Source organism: Pinus tabuliformis, chromosome 3_1 (genome assembly GCF_031772625.1).
Source record: "Pinus tabuliformis cultivar Carrire ecotype Pingquan chromosome 3_1, CPIR1, whole genome shotgun sequence".
Lineage (NCBI taxonomy): Eukaryota > Viridiplantae > Streptophyta > Pinopsida > Pinales > Pinaceae > Pinus > Pinus tabuliformis.
Genome location: NC_142301.1, coordinates 15,504,252 through 15,519,709, shown reverse-complemented (window position 1 = coordinate 15,519,709; position 15,458 = coordinate 15,504,252). Strand labels below are relative to the sequence as shown.

The following is a 15,458-nucleotide window of genomic DNA, read 5'->3' as shown; positions in this document are numbered from 1 at the left end:
CGTTGTCCAAGTCAACATCCAAATACTAAGTTCAGACTTCTGGAATTTGTGTCAAATTCATCTCTGCAATAGCCTTAAGCCTCAATAACAATTCTAGATCTGCTTCCACATGTAACTTCTGGTGCACACGAAAACTTTCAATTGATGCCTCAACCTCAGTCAAGATGAAGACAGCCTAGAATTAATGTTACAAAGTTCCTTCAACTAGCGTCACTATGCCACAGAAATAAAGGTTGGGTGCAGGTGTAAGATGTCGAACTTTACCACAAACTCTATAGAGTTTAGATCATCGATTAACGGTACCAAAACATGCACAGTGGACTGGTCTTGAGGACTGAAGTTTGAATGAAACTGGGGCTCGTACTACTGGCCTGCTAGGAGATGTTACAAGACAAAAACAAGGCCAAACTTAGCTAGATGTTTGAGAGCAAAGGTGATCCACAAGGATCAAAGGTAACACTGTGAATTTTGTCCCAAAATACACAAGACCGCAAGCATATGAGCCATTGTCAATAATTTCATAATTAATTTTAAAAGGGTCAAAAAGCTCAGAGTTTATTGCTCAGAAATTGCCCTAACCAGTAGGTTGAGACTCATAGATATGTTAGAAAATTGGAGAGGCAAAAAGATTTTCTTATAATGACAATTACTTATGATATTCTTATATTCTTATTAACTTTCTTTATGTTCTTTTATCTTCTTTTCATCAAGCAATCATCAAATCAAACGCATGAAGATCAATAACACCAGAAGTAGGCACTCAGCCAGGGCTAACAATTGTCACAACTCAGAATTTTTGTTACAACTAACAATTGTCAACTCACTGTCAAACATTTATCAGTCTATGACACTCAGCCAGGGCTAACAATTGTCACAACTCACAATTTTTGTTACAACCAACAATTGTCAACTCACTGTCAAACATTTATCAGTCTATGAGTCAAACTTAACATATCATGTTAAGGTATCAGGTCAAATGTTAAGCATTTGTATGTTAGGACCATTAGTTATGTCTAGGTATTAACTCAATTCACCCTTTTCAGTTTTGTCAACAAACATAGCTATTACAAAAGTCATATAGTATATGAATGTTGTTGCTTCAACATTATCACAGTCAACGTTAAGTCACTGCCACAATCAGTTTCATCATCACTACCATGTCAAGTCAAATTAAGATGTTACATCAATATCAATGTGTTCATCACATATAGTCACTACATGTTAATGTCCTGTCATATACACAAGATGTCTTTCGCTCGAGGTTATGCTTCTTCACTGTTGTCAAACTGTTGTGTAAGCATATCCTAGATCATTAAGTCCAGCTCTGTTTTATTATGCGATTGTAAGTGTCACTGTAAAGAATCAGGTTTATAAGTCAAGGTAAGCATTGCAATCGCATCACAACTGACCAACACAAAGGAGAATATAGTCACATAATTTGTTAACTATGTTGATCAGAACCCTTGCATCTTAGAGGTTTCCCTAGCCGCAGGAATAGGATAGTGCCTGAAATAATTAAACTGCTTTGGTTGAAACCCTTTAAGGCAGAGTTCTGTAATGCAAGAGGGACGGGCCATAACCTAACTGGCCTTCGCTAGTTCAGAATCAAACCATTGTCAAAATAAGCCTGCAACCTAGCCCTAGTTGAGGGTTGAGGGTTTGACACGAACAGACCTTTGGTCTTCTTCCTACAAGGTACCTTTCCAACCTACCATCTAGATTCTAGACCAAGCCACAAATTTTTTCTAAGGCAATAAAAACAAAGATTGTCCAACAAATCAGTCAAATCTTACACTTTGCTAGTTCTTGAAAGTGTGCCCTATTGACCACTGGACTGGCACCTAAAGATTTTTTGAAGACCCCATGCCTAAGGATGTACCAATTTTTGTTTGTACCATCAGAGATCATTATGCTTCTGAGTTTTTCAACTCTATTTCTTCTTCTTATCATTTTCTGTTGTACTCAAATTCCACAATCCTTGTGAGGACAATGTAAAAGTGATATTAGTATGAGGAGTCGAGTAATGTAACAGGCATGGGTGGCCTGGGAGCTTATCATCAAGTGAGTATTACTCTAGGATGTTTTTTTCACTTGGTTAGTTATCATCTCCTTATGAGGACTTAATAATTAATTGAGTTTTTTCCTCCAAGCATAACCCCAAAGCCAAAGTACGGCTTGATGGTGAAGCCTTGGGTGAGTTCTGGTGTCTAGAGTCATTGCCTATTACCATACTAGGTCACTCATAAAGTTTCGTGGAATTTGGTTAGGTATAGGGGGTCACTTTTAATTTTTTTTAATTGCTCGCAAGGCGGAAATTGGAATAAAATTTGTATCTGAAATGTAATAAGTGATGTTTAGAGAAGTTGTATGGGGTATGAGTAATAAAAATTGCACCTCTCACCCTCAACTTTCTACTATGACACACTTTGAGGGGTTAAAAATGTGTTCTAGACCCTCAAAACCCACTTTTCCTAAGTTTAGTGGAAAAAGTGGCAATAAATTAAGCCAACAATTAAATAAATGGAGAAAAATAAATATCCACACATGCTAAATGAGGTGGAAAATCATTGATGAATTAAAGTGAAGTCCCAAGGTGATGTGGACTCCTAAAATCAAGGAAAAGACGTGCTCCAAGAAAATCGAATTTTTGGAGGGGACCACAAGTTTCTCAAAGGAAAAATGCAATTATCGAGGAAAGGAGTTCGAATTGCCTTGGTGAGTCATCTTTTTGGTGGGCTTTGACTTGGAGTTTCACTAAAGATTAGTGGAGAGTGGTCTCCTACCACTCCACTCCCATATACACTTGTCCCTCTTCAACAATGAGGTAGCTCCTCTCAAGGATTGCGTGGGCCTCTCTGGGAAATTTGAATTTGCATGAAGGTGGTTTGGGATTGTTTGGGGATTGTCACCCATTTGCTTTGGGATTGTCACCATTTGCCTTGGGATTCACTTTCATCACTTGATTTGGTTTCTTGTATATTATTTGTAAGTTATTTAATTGTTTTCATATTCACTCTACACTAATTTGTTTAGTGATCTTGCAACCCATAGGTAAAGTGTTGGTAATAAGAGAATCAAAATAGGATCACACAAACTCGAACATTTTTCCTTGTAGGACCTTTCAACTCTTTCCAAGGTTGATTTTTTGGGAGGTTGTGGGAATTTAAGGAGGATTGGCTCTTTGTTTTGTGCAACATTTCATTCACCATTGGAGTCAAGGCTTTGATACATCAAGAGACACTTAACTTCTTCAATCTTGAGAGCTTTCTCATTTTACTTCATTTCTGAATTTGACTTTCAAGAAGAAGATCTAGAGCCCTAGAAGCATCATTGAATTGTAAAAACTCCTCTTGAAGATTTACTTGAGACCTCTTGAAGGCTTCTCATCTTGTAACATCTAATAAAAACTTAGTTTTTCTTGTGGGAGCTTGGGTTTTCACCCAAGGCATCATTTTCTCCTTTTTCAAAAGGAGGAACATGTAGGTGGTTTAATCTTGAGCTTGTTTTATCTTTGCACGCCTTTAAAATTAACACAACATCACCTTCACAAGCTAATTTTCTGAATTTCTTTTATTACTTATTTGCATGCTTTGCCATTTCAAGTTTAGCTTTCAAGCACAATTCTAAATCTTACTTTTGAAAGCCATTTATTTTATGCAAGGCATCTTATTTCAAGTAGCAAAGTTGACTTAGTTACTCTAACAATTTGCTTCATGTTGGCCTCACAATAAGGCTCATTATTTACATGCTCATTTATTTCAAATTATTTGTTCATTTTGCAAGCATACAAATTTCAAGCTTCATTGTTCTAGTAGGTTATTGGTTTATCATTTGTCAAAGCAATTATCTTGAGCAATTTACAATCTAACATGTTCATGAAGCTCATGTATCTTGCATTATCTTGAGAAACTATCAAAGTTATCTTTCTTTGGGCACATTTCCATTTACTTGAAGCAAAGTGTTTAGTAATCTTACTTAATTCATGTGCAAGCTAATTTTCTTTTCCAATTGAGTTTATATTTGCAATTTACTTTGAGCGCTATTTCCATTATATTGAAAGCATTGCAAATCTCTATTTGGGAAACTTACTTACATACCATATTAGGCATTTTAGTGTAGTTGCATCTTAACTTAATTTACCTCCAAGCATAAGCTTGATCGAAAGACATTTCTTACGGACCCCTTTCTTTCATCAACTTGAGGTACATAGACCCTCTTATGTGGTTAACACAGTGACCTTACAGTCGTCAGAGCCACAGTCTCTGCAGCGCCGGAGGCATCAGGTGTGTTGGGTAATCCAAGGAAGGTATCGTTAATTAGTCTTCGTTGTTTTTCTCTTGGACCCCTTCCACAACCTACATAAGAGACTTGTTTCAAAATAGTCGGAAGAAAGGTCACATCTCGACTACGCATTTAGATTAAAAGTAACCAAGATAATTGCATCACATTTTAGTTTAGGTGCATTTCATTTTACTATTTTACTTGCAAATCATCCATGTACTTGTTATTGATGAAAATGTTTTGAACTGAATACTTTATTTAGGCAAGTATCATCTTATTTATTTTTGCAAGTAAAGTTCTAACTTGTTTCCTTTGCAAATCATTTCCATGTTGCTTCTTTGCATGCTTTGAATTTATGAATGATCAAATATTTTAAAAAGCATTTCTTGAAAGCATATTTTATATCTTGCATTGATATCATATCTTGTTAACATCTTTTGTTTGATTGACAGGATTGTTTGTGTTTCAATTTGAAACACTTCATTTTATTTTGAGCAAGTATTATTTATTCTTAAAGCAATATTTGAAGGCACTGGTTTTATATATGCTTACCATTATCTCATGTGTTGATGGTTATTAAAGTTTATTTCATTTTATATTGCTCACAATCTCAAGTAATCCTAATTGAACATCTCCTAGAAACCTTCTAACTTAGTTTTCCATTTTAAAGACCATGGAAAACAATGGAGTTGCCAACTTGATGTAATCCGACAATTACTAGGAAGCATTCATTAACTATTTGACATCAATGACTGGTGTTTTTAGTCAAAATCAAACCCAATCAACTCCATGGGTTGACATCAATGACAACACCATCCAACACGTATTCCTTACATTCATAGCACTAAACCTTAGACATGTCAATTTTATTTTGAAATTTCTTTTAAGGTTCAATCTTTCCAAATTTCTCTTTCTTCCTTGTCATAGCTACATATGCTTGTGTTTGTTCATTTAATCCAACGTCATTCTTTGCTTTTATTCTAGTTTCTTCAATCTTACATAATGACCACAGATCATTGAATGGAGTGGCTTCCTTCTTTCCATAGATGCTTGATACAAAGTTGCCCCATTCATCTGGTAGTGCATTGAGTACAAGAGTGGTCATCTCTGGATCTGACATTGTTTCTCCTAGCTCTTGTAGTTGATCTCTTATTTGAGATACCTTCATGAGATATGAGGCTACCCCTTCTTCCCTTGATACTTTCATATTCTATAATTCAGTTCTTAAAGATGTTATTTTTCTTGTTGTACTTACAGAGAACAATTCCACCAACTTGTCATATATTTCTTTTGATGTCTTCAACTTTGCTACATAGGGAATGAGAGAATCCTTGATTGATTCAATGAGGATCCTTTGAGCCCTTACTTCTCCTTTCATATACTTTGATAATGCTTGAGATTGTTCTTGTGAAGGTTTGGTGATTGAGCCCTTGACATATTCAATAACTTCATTTTCTATGAGGATCAAATCTATTCTCTTCTTCCATGCAAGGTAGTTCGAAGTCCCAACAAGTTTATTGTTCTCCTTGCATAAAGTAGTCATTTGGTTTGTAGAATGAGACATGAAATAAAAAGTACTTACATGACAAATGAGGATGCTTCTTTGATAATGATGTTTTCCACTAGATGTCTTTCTTGATGATTATCTTCCTTCTTCAAGAATGACAATGCTTCTTCTTCAATATAAGGAGAAATGTTCTTTTTCAAAGATGCTTGAGATGTGATCCTTTCTTCAATGTGAGGGAGATTACTTTGATTCTTTTGATGATGAAGTGTTCTTGTTGCTTCCTTTGGATGTAGAATGTGATAGACTTCCCAAGATGCTTCAAATGTGCAGGGTCCTTCTTTCTTTGAATGTAGGGTCCTTGAGGTCTTCCTTTCTTCTTCCAAGAGTTCTTCCTTCAAGATGATAGAGTCTTTGTGATGTGTTGATTAGTCCTCCTTGATGCTCTTATTCTTGTATTTGGTCCTTATGTATCCTTCTTCAATTGAGTGATCTTCAAGCTACCTCTTCTTGTCACCTTAACTCTGAAACCATGTTGAGAAATCTAGGGCAGCTAGATTAGGTTGATTTCTCTTTACTTTGATAATTGTTTGTGATGTTCTTTACTTCAACTTGTAGTATTTATAATTAGCTTCTTCTTCTCTTGATTATTATAGTGTTCTTATCATCAAACAACTACCAAACTATGAAGATCAATAACACAAATGGACACAGGATATAGGCTACTAGCCAGGGCCAAAACCTCTCCTAGAGAGGAAAACCCACAAGTAATTCTTCTCTTCTTATAGAATCTTCAAATGATGAATTCAGTGACCTTTAGACCCAAGACTAAAACACCTCCAAGACCAAGTCACCCTTCCTTCTTGATGAGCTTTTCCTTCAAAGTCAAAACAGCTTCCAGCTACAGTTTTTCGGCTTTCCAGCTACCACTGAAATTTCGACCCCCAGTTATTTCTGCAACTTCAACCTAGCAGCTTCACCAACAATTATGACCTAGCAACTTCCAACAACTTCGACCTAGCAACTTCCAACAACTTCGACCTAGCAACTTAGCAACTTCGCAACTTCAGAAACCTTAGTTCTTCTTCGCACGTGTGAGAGAGATAGAGACCTAAAAACTTCGATTTCAACTTCCTTCCTTCTTCTTCTTGCTCTTCGTCCTTCCTTTCTTGCCTTCTTGCTTCTTCCTTCTTGTGATCGAACTTCTTCTCTTGGTTGATCGAATTTCTTGGATGTATCCTTCAAATGAGGTCGAATGCACTTATATATAGGCTTCTAAGAGGTACGAATTGCCTTCATGAGGCCTGTTGACCACTCCATGTCAACTACCATATAGCAGTACACATTTTTGCAAAGGAATTCCATCATGTTTGAGCAATTAAATATCCAAGATTCATCATCATGATTCGTCAGTTCATCAGAATTGTAAACCCAAATTCTACAAGTTTATTGTAAATGATTAGTATGACCGTTTAATTATGTAACAACCTAGGTAAACCTATTATTTTGGTGACAAATTTCATCCTAGGAGGTTTTTCGTCTCATTGATTATCTGTTTTTCTAAACACGGATGATCAACAAAGTTTTTCCCTCCAGCCTCACCCCAAAGCTAAGGTGGAATTTATCGTCAAAGTCTTAAGTGAGTCCTAGTGTTCTTAGTAGAGTCTTCTATAAAAGTGATTTGGGGATAATTTAAGGTAATTGGCTAAATTATTTTATTACGAATCACTTGGTCTACTAGTGTTACGTCTCTATAATACTAGTGATTCCCCCCTTACTATTGTCATTATAGCCCTTATTGTTATTGTTGTGCCCTTACTGTCCCCATATTGTTATTATTGTGCCCCATAGAAGCCCACTATTGTTATTGTTGTGCCCTTATATTATTATTGTTATGTCGGCTTTGATTATATTGTGACCCCTTAGACTCCTATATATAGAAAGGAGGTTTTGTCATTTGTATCATCCAAGAATTATTCATTTGTGTAATGTAAAGGAGGTTGCCCCCTCAAAGAGGCTTATTTTGAAGTTGTTGATCTATCTTTTCTTCTATTTTGTGAGCTGGTTACATAACATTTGGTATCAAAGCTTTGGATTCTAGGGTTTCGCTACTCCAAACAGGTCATCGTGGCATTTTCGCTATAACTTTTTTCTACGACGTTTCAGAAGCGGAAATTAAAACCCATTTGAGCTGAAATCTTGATGAACCTCGGGTCCGAATTTCAGATCTTTTCTCACTATATTTTCGGAGATAGGATCCAAGGAAGTTAGGGTTTTTGCAAGCTCCCGAATTATATCTCAAACAGATGACTTGGGGAAAATCGTCATAACTTTCTCTCTGAGCATCAGATTGAAATTTTGTAAGAAGTTACAAAAAAAGGATGGCCTGTAGTTTTCTTTGTATCAGTTTCAGGTCCTAAGGTCGAAACAGTGACACGTGGCACTTCGTACAAATTCGCTCTATTGAACCAGTCTATAATCAAGTCATCATGGGAGATTTGGCATAACACTTCCTTGGAGAATCCAATCTTGATCAGACTTGCGGGGTTGGAAAGAGGACTCAGAGGGCTACCGCAGGACGCAATTTCAAACCTTGGAGATCCGAAATTACAGAGATACAACAGATTCAATATCGAGTTCCTACAAAGTGAAAAAAGGTGTGTAGTTTTTTTTTAATTTTGCATAAGTTTGGTTTGAAAAATTAGTTTGAAGGAATTCAAAGGGCATAGTGAAGAATTATTATCATTAATTGATGCCCCGAAGAAAGAAAATGGAAACACCTAGTAAGCAACCTGAAAGCTCTAACATGACTCATGAAGAAGAGGAAGAAATGCAACATGATATATCAAAATTATGAGACCAAGTGCAACAAATTCACTCGCACAAAAAGTAACAGAAGCTAAGATGGATGGTTTAAACAAAGGCGTGGAAGCTAAGATGGATGGTATAGAAGAAAAAATTAAAGGCAACATGGAAGATTTGAAGACAAGCTTGGACGTTAAGATGGATGGTATAAAAGAAAAACTTAAAGGCAACAAGGAAGATTTGAAGACAGATTTGACAAATTTGCTGCAAGAAATACTTACTAATGGCAAAAGGGTAGTAAAGGAAACTCATGAGAACAAAAGAAATGTTAATGATGATTTCATAGACTCTAACGGTGGATTGAAGACCCACCATGTTCCAAAGATCGATATGAGGACATTTGATGGAAAGGACCCTATAACATGGATACTACAGATGGAGCAATATTTCGATCTCCATAATGTGCAAAACACACAAAACGTATGCATTGCAACTTTCTATTTGGAACCAAATCAATTTGTATGGTATCGATGGCTTTGCTCTCGTAAACAAATTGTCACTTGCGCAACTTTTACGGAAGAAATGATAGCACATTATGAGGATACAAAAAGCAACACTTTTTTTAGCCAATTGATAAATCTCAAACAAAAGGGTTCAATGATGGAGCACATTGAGGACTTCCAAAAATTGAATATAACAGTAAAATATATTCCAGAGGAGCATAGGATTGATGTGTTCATAGGGATTTTAAAGGATACCATCCAACATGAAGTTCGCCTTTGGGAACCTGATTTATTGCAGAAGGCATTCAGGTTGGCAAGAAAAATGGAAAGCGAAATTATGGCAACAAGGAAGCCTACCACTCACAACTATAAAGATGGAAGTGTTGTTGCCCCTAGCCTTCCACAACCTACAAGGTTGACACCACAACAATTGGAAGAAAAAAGAGCAAAAGGGCTTTGTTACAGTTGTGATAGAAAATACACTAAAGGTCATAAGTGTGCTGAGAAGAAATTATTTTACATAGATTGTGAAGAGGAGGAAGAAAAGGAACAAGAAAAATCAAAAGAAGAGGATAGACACGAGGAACAAACTCTAGAGATAGAAAAAATGAATCTGACCATATCATGCATTGGTCGGAATTACCACTCCTCAAACTATCAAGATAGAAAGACATATCAAGAAGAAAAAGGTAATAGTGTTGATTTATTCGGGAAATACCCATAATTTTATTCATTGTAAGATAGCCAAAGAATTGAATTGCTTCCTATATCCAGCACCAGAGTGTCAAGTGATGGTTGCAAGTGGAGGAACCATAAATTGCTCTGGAAAGTGCCATAATATCAAGCTATCCATGGGAGAATATGTATTGAATAGCCCAATGTTTTCCATTCCAATGGGTGGTGCTAATGTTGTACTAGGAGTCCAATGGCTACAATCCTTAGGTACAATAGCTTTTAATTTTTAAGAACTTTTCATGAAATTTTCTTCGGAAGGAAAGGAAGTTGAATTAAGGGGTATCACAGGGAAACCGAGAAAGATAATCAGCTCTAACGGAATGACAAAGCTTCTAAAGAAAGAACAACGAGACGTAATTGCACAATTATGTTCGCTAGAGGTTCCCACATCGAAATCATCTATTTCTCCAGATTTCCAAGAAGTCTTGGACAATCATTCCAAGGTATTTGAGATTCCCAAAGACCTCCCACCTATTCATGATCATGATCATGCTATTCATTTGATTCCAGGAAGTGTTCCTCCAAACATCAGGCCTTACAGATATCCCTATGCCCAAAAGAGTGAAATTGAACATATGGTTTCAGAAATGCTAGAGGCTGGTTTAATTCAACCTTGTCAAAGTTCTTTCTCTGCTCCAGTAGCATTGGTGCACAAGAAGGATGGGTCATGGCGCATGTGTCCGGATTATAAGGAGTTCAACAAGCTCACTATTAAAGATAAATTTCCCATTCTTGTCATTGATGAATTATGGGATCAATTTACGTCATCAAGTTGGATCTTCGTTCAGAATATCATCAAATCAGAATGAAGACTGAAGACATTTCAAAAACAACATTTAGAACTCATGAGGGTCATTATGAATTTTTGGTCATGCCTTTTGGCCTTATCAATGCACCTGCTACATTTCAAGGCCTTTGAACATCTTAAAGAGGCAATGTGCCAAGCACCGGTCCTAGCTACGTCGGACTTCACAAAAACCTTTATTGTGGAATGTGATGCCTGGAGAAATGGAATTGGTGTTGTTTTTGTTGGACACCTAATCCTAAAGGGTTAGCGTGGAAGTTGAATGGACAAAGCAGTCCAAGAGACCTTGGGATCTGAATCCCAAGAGTCACCTATTGTACTATAAATGTACATCTTTTGTTAATAAAAATTACACTCACTGATTTATCTTTCCTATTGTGTTTACTATCCATGTGAGTTTAACATGGTATCAGAGCGGGCGAATTCTGGCCCTACTCATATCTGAGCCACTTGTTTTGTGGTCTCTATGTATATGTCATTTGTGCAGACCTTCCAGTACTGCCCATTACCTATAAAGCTCCATTAATTGTTTGCCAGAAATCTGCTGACTCATGGCTATTTTAAGCCTCTCTGCCTGACCCTTGAAATCATACCTGCGCTCTCTCTCTTCTGCGTTACTTGCTGTCCTGACAATTCAAATTCCTAACTGTGCATTGTTGAGTTTGTGAAAATCGTTACTCTTGCATTAATGATTGAATTTGGTGGGTCTGCGGTGCATTGAGCGTTTGTAACGCCCCTTACCTGCTCAGAGCTATTCGACCTGACCCTCCACAGTCGCTGCTCACCTCTGACCATAACGCGCTGCCTTTTCCAGCGCTACCTCTGCCGCATTACTGCATCAACAGCCAATGATGCAAAATGTTGTTTGTCTTGTGCAAGGATTTTGGAACTGAGTGTTGTCATTACAATATTCATCAGGTCGGACCGGAAGGATTCTAAATTTGCCTTATTGTCTCAAACCCTGACGGATTTTCATTTTTTCTGGGTGCCGTTGAGTCCATTTTTCTGAATTCTCATTTTTGCAAGAACTCTTTCCGCCAACCTTGGACTGAAAAAAAAAGGCTGGGTGTGGCCCATAGCTCTTTTGCTTGTTCATATCCTTAAGAAATTTTTGTGGTGGTGCTTGATTTTTGCCAGCGGCTGTTCATAATCGTTTTCCTCCTTTCGAAGTTCATTTTCACGGAAGATGCATGTCCTATACAATACATGTTCTCCGTGACCTATAAGTGATCATGTGAGTTCGTACAGGTTCTGGTTTCTCACCAGAAGGAGCTTCTAGCTTCGCTTTTCGAAGCTTCTTGATCAAAGCCATAGGTTGTCTCTTCAGCCCTCGATGGAACCTTCGACGAGCACGGGCTGGGAAAAGTTTGCAAATATCATCTGAGGTCATGTCCAGAAGAGCATCGAGATCGACCCCGCGGTACGAAAACTTCTTAAACGTCCTCCTTTTGGGCTGGGCGGCGGTCACATCTCCATCTACGTCCGCCATGGTTGAAATGGTATCGAAAGACCACCTCACAGTCAATGGATAAACGCCGCGGCTGTTCATAATACAACAGGCTCTCGCAACCTTCGTGCACCAATTTCCTTCAAACGATTATGCTGGCGAAGAAAAAGAATGGATCCAGGCTGCGTTCCCACCATAATCCACTGTTCTGAGCCTCTTGCTATCACGAACAACACCCATGTTGGTTCTGCAAGGCAACATTCTGCAAAATTGTGCAAAGATGGAGGATTCTCATCATGATGGACAGGGGATTGGATTCTTGAGATACACTAAAGAATAAGTCTTGAATAAGTGCAGAGCACCAGTTCCAAAATAGAATTCTACATTAATTCGATATCGTTGAAGATTCACTGAAGTGTTTTCTGATATATTACAGCTTTTGTACAGCAAAGTTTCCTCTTTAAAGTTTAAACTTTGAAATGAACCCTGTGTGTAGCTTCAAGCTTATTTAAAATTGCAAGGTGTTCTAAATTGAAGTTCCGCCAGTTATTCTCACCATCGTCAAGACAAGGAAGCCCTACCAAAGGCTACATTAGGTCGACTTTGAACTGTTCATAGAGCGTGAAAGTGTACAGAAAAAGGGGATCTCCCTGGACATGAGGTTTGTATGGTATAATTTGATCCTCTTGGTAGATGTCGAAATCTTTGCGCAGTGGAACAACCCAGTGTAGATATTCTCCAAGTTCTGGGAATTTTTTAGTGTGTTATAACTAGAATAAGGTGAGAAGGATTCCAGTCCTCATCCTCTAAGGTGGCAACTGGAGGTGACTTACACAAACAATTTTGATGCTACCGAAAAATCCATTGTGACTCGCAGCGCTGAGATACAATTGTTGTGCTTATGATTGCAAAGGAAAAATCAGGCCAAGTTTCAGGGATAGAAGGCTGAAATAATAAATGAATCGTAGTACTATTTCTCAAAGGTGAGCTGTGTGTATTTATCAGCTAAAATAATGGCGGTAAAAGGCAGGAATTTGCATAGGAACCAAGGCTTGTCACTACTCAGATTTATGGGTTTTTCAGTGTGAAGTCTGAGTCTTTTTCAGCATTTTTCTTAATGCTTGGGTACAGGCTAAGGTTGCAGTAGGAGCAGGCTGAGATTTTTGGGTCAGTAAGCCCAGAAAAGAGCAGTCTACCTGCGAGAAAAACTGTGTTCTTGAGTGTATATCAGCTCATTGTTTAGGGAGGAAACACTTGTATTTTGGGTGCGTACATTTAGTTAAGTGAATATCTAGTGGACTAATTTTATGTGTAAAAGGAGCAGACAGAGGTCCAACAAAAAAAAAAAAAAAACCATTTTTGGTCATTTGATTGTTTTTACAAGTGCATGGTTGATTTGATTGTTTGAATAATGGAGAAAATTCATGGATTATTAGAGTTATTAAGTACTCTAATCTTATCTAATGGAAGTACAGTTAAACTCAACAAAGACACTCTCAAAGATATTCAAACATATTTACAACTTTCACAAGAAACCATTGATTTTTTGCAGCTTGAATCACAGCTACAGCAAGAGGAGTTACATAAGTATAGTCATCATTCTGAACTTGTCTCTGTTCAAAACATTGAAACAATCTCCCATAAGAAACAAGTTGATCCAGTGGCCAATGAAGCAGCAAAGTCACATGCAGATGCAGAAGTTCAGCTTGCACTTCCCAAGCCCATCATCAGACCTTGGGAACAACTTGTCCACAACAAGCACAGAACTGGTCTTGGATATGACAAGGACTTGTCCTTTCATATTCCAGACTACTCAAAGCCCATTCAGTTTCAAAGTGCTGGATTTATTTATGACAGTTCACCTGCTCCTCATGACAGATCAGCTTCAGCTGTTCCAGATTCTGCTCCTCTTCCACAGCAACAACAACAACAAAAACAACAGATCGTGAAATGCCAACACTGTGATCGAGTTGGCCATCTGAAAGATCACTGTTTTGATCTTCATCCATGTGAGCACTGTCATAAAACCAGCCATTCTTCAAACAGATGCTTCAGAAACAAACGTCCTGCAAGAACAAAGATTCATCTTGGATGGATCGCTTCTTGGCAATGGGCATCAAAAGCCAAGAAGATATTCCAAACGCATGTTAGAACTTGTTCTAGAGTATTGAACAGTCTTGCAGTTGAGTTTTCTCCATCTTCTCACCTTGTACCTGACAGGGGGGGAAATGATGGTCATCTACAAGCTTCAAAGCCACATCAAGCGAGCCTGAGCCACAACCTGCCACACCAGTTTCAGAGTTGCAGCCAGAGACAAAGATGCCCGTGAACACAGATTGAGAACACTTCCTCTAGCAGAAGACTCCAGCTTCTTGCCAGTTTTGGAAGAGTTCCAGGAATTGCATTAAGCATTCCAGAGTTGTTGGTTATCCTTAAACCATCACAGGTTGAGACTTCCCTTTTCAGGTTGAAGTTTTACCTTTTATGCGAGGTGAGACCTCCCTTTTATGGTTGAAGGTTTCCCTCTTTAAAACAATAGGATCACTTCCTCTAGCAGAAAACTTTAGTTTCTTGCCAGTTTTGGAAGAGTTTCGGGAACTGCACTAAGCGTTCTAGTGTTGGTGGTCATCCTTAAACCACCGCCCTTCTTTTTACCAACATTTCATAGAGCACATTCAGCCTAGTGCTGCCATGCATTTTTTGCACATTTTGTATTACAGCTCTCTTCTTGGACTCATACATAACCCTTCGGATTAAGGGGGGGAATGTTGGACACCTAATCCTAAAGGGTTAGCGTGGAAGTTGAATGGACAAAGCAGTCCAAGAGACCTTGGGATCTGAATCCCAAGAGTCACCTATTGTACTATAAATGTACATCTTTTGTTAATAAAAATTACACTCACTGATTTATCTTTCCTATTGTGTTTACTATCCATGTGAGTTTAACAGTTTTAATGCAAGAAAAAAGACCCATTGCTTTTGAAAGTCGTTCAATCAAAGGAAAGTATTTACACAAAGCTATTTATGAGAAGGAAATATTGGCAATACTACATGCACTTAAGAAATGGAAACTCTACCTAATGGGAAGACACTTCAAGGTAAAAACGGATCATGATAGTCTTAAAAACTTTTTAGAACAACGATTATCTTCAGAAGAGCAGCAAAAATGCGTCACAAAGATGTTGGGTTATGACTTTGAAATCATCTACAAAAAAGGGAAGCAAAATGTTGTGGCAGATGCACTCTCAAGAAAGGAAGAGGATGTGGAAGCATTGCTTTGCGCCATTTCTATTATCCAACCAGATTGGATAAAAGAAGCAAGGGATGAATGGAAGAATGACGAAGAAGTGTGGTCACTCATTCAAAAGTTACAATAAG

The 15,458-nt window shown here is 37.8% G+C and overlaps 1 protein-coding gene and 1 pseudogene across 1 annotated transcript in view; both read right to left on the bottom strand.

Annotated features, from left to right (window-relative positions):
• Positions 1-15,458, bottom strand: part of LOC149185547 (uncharacterized) — a 152,243-nt gene that overhangs the window by 88,754 nt on the left and 48,031 nt on the right. The gene's annotated exons all lie outside the window — the stretch shown is intronic.
• LOC149185548 (small ribosomal subunit protein uS19 pseudogene) lies at positions 11,829-12,169 on the bottom strand (annotated as a pseudogene).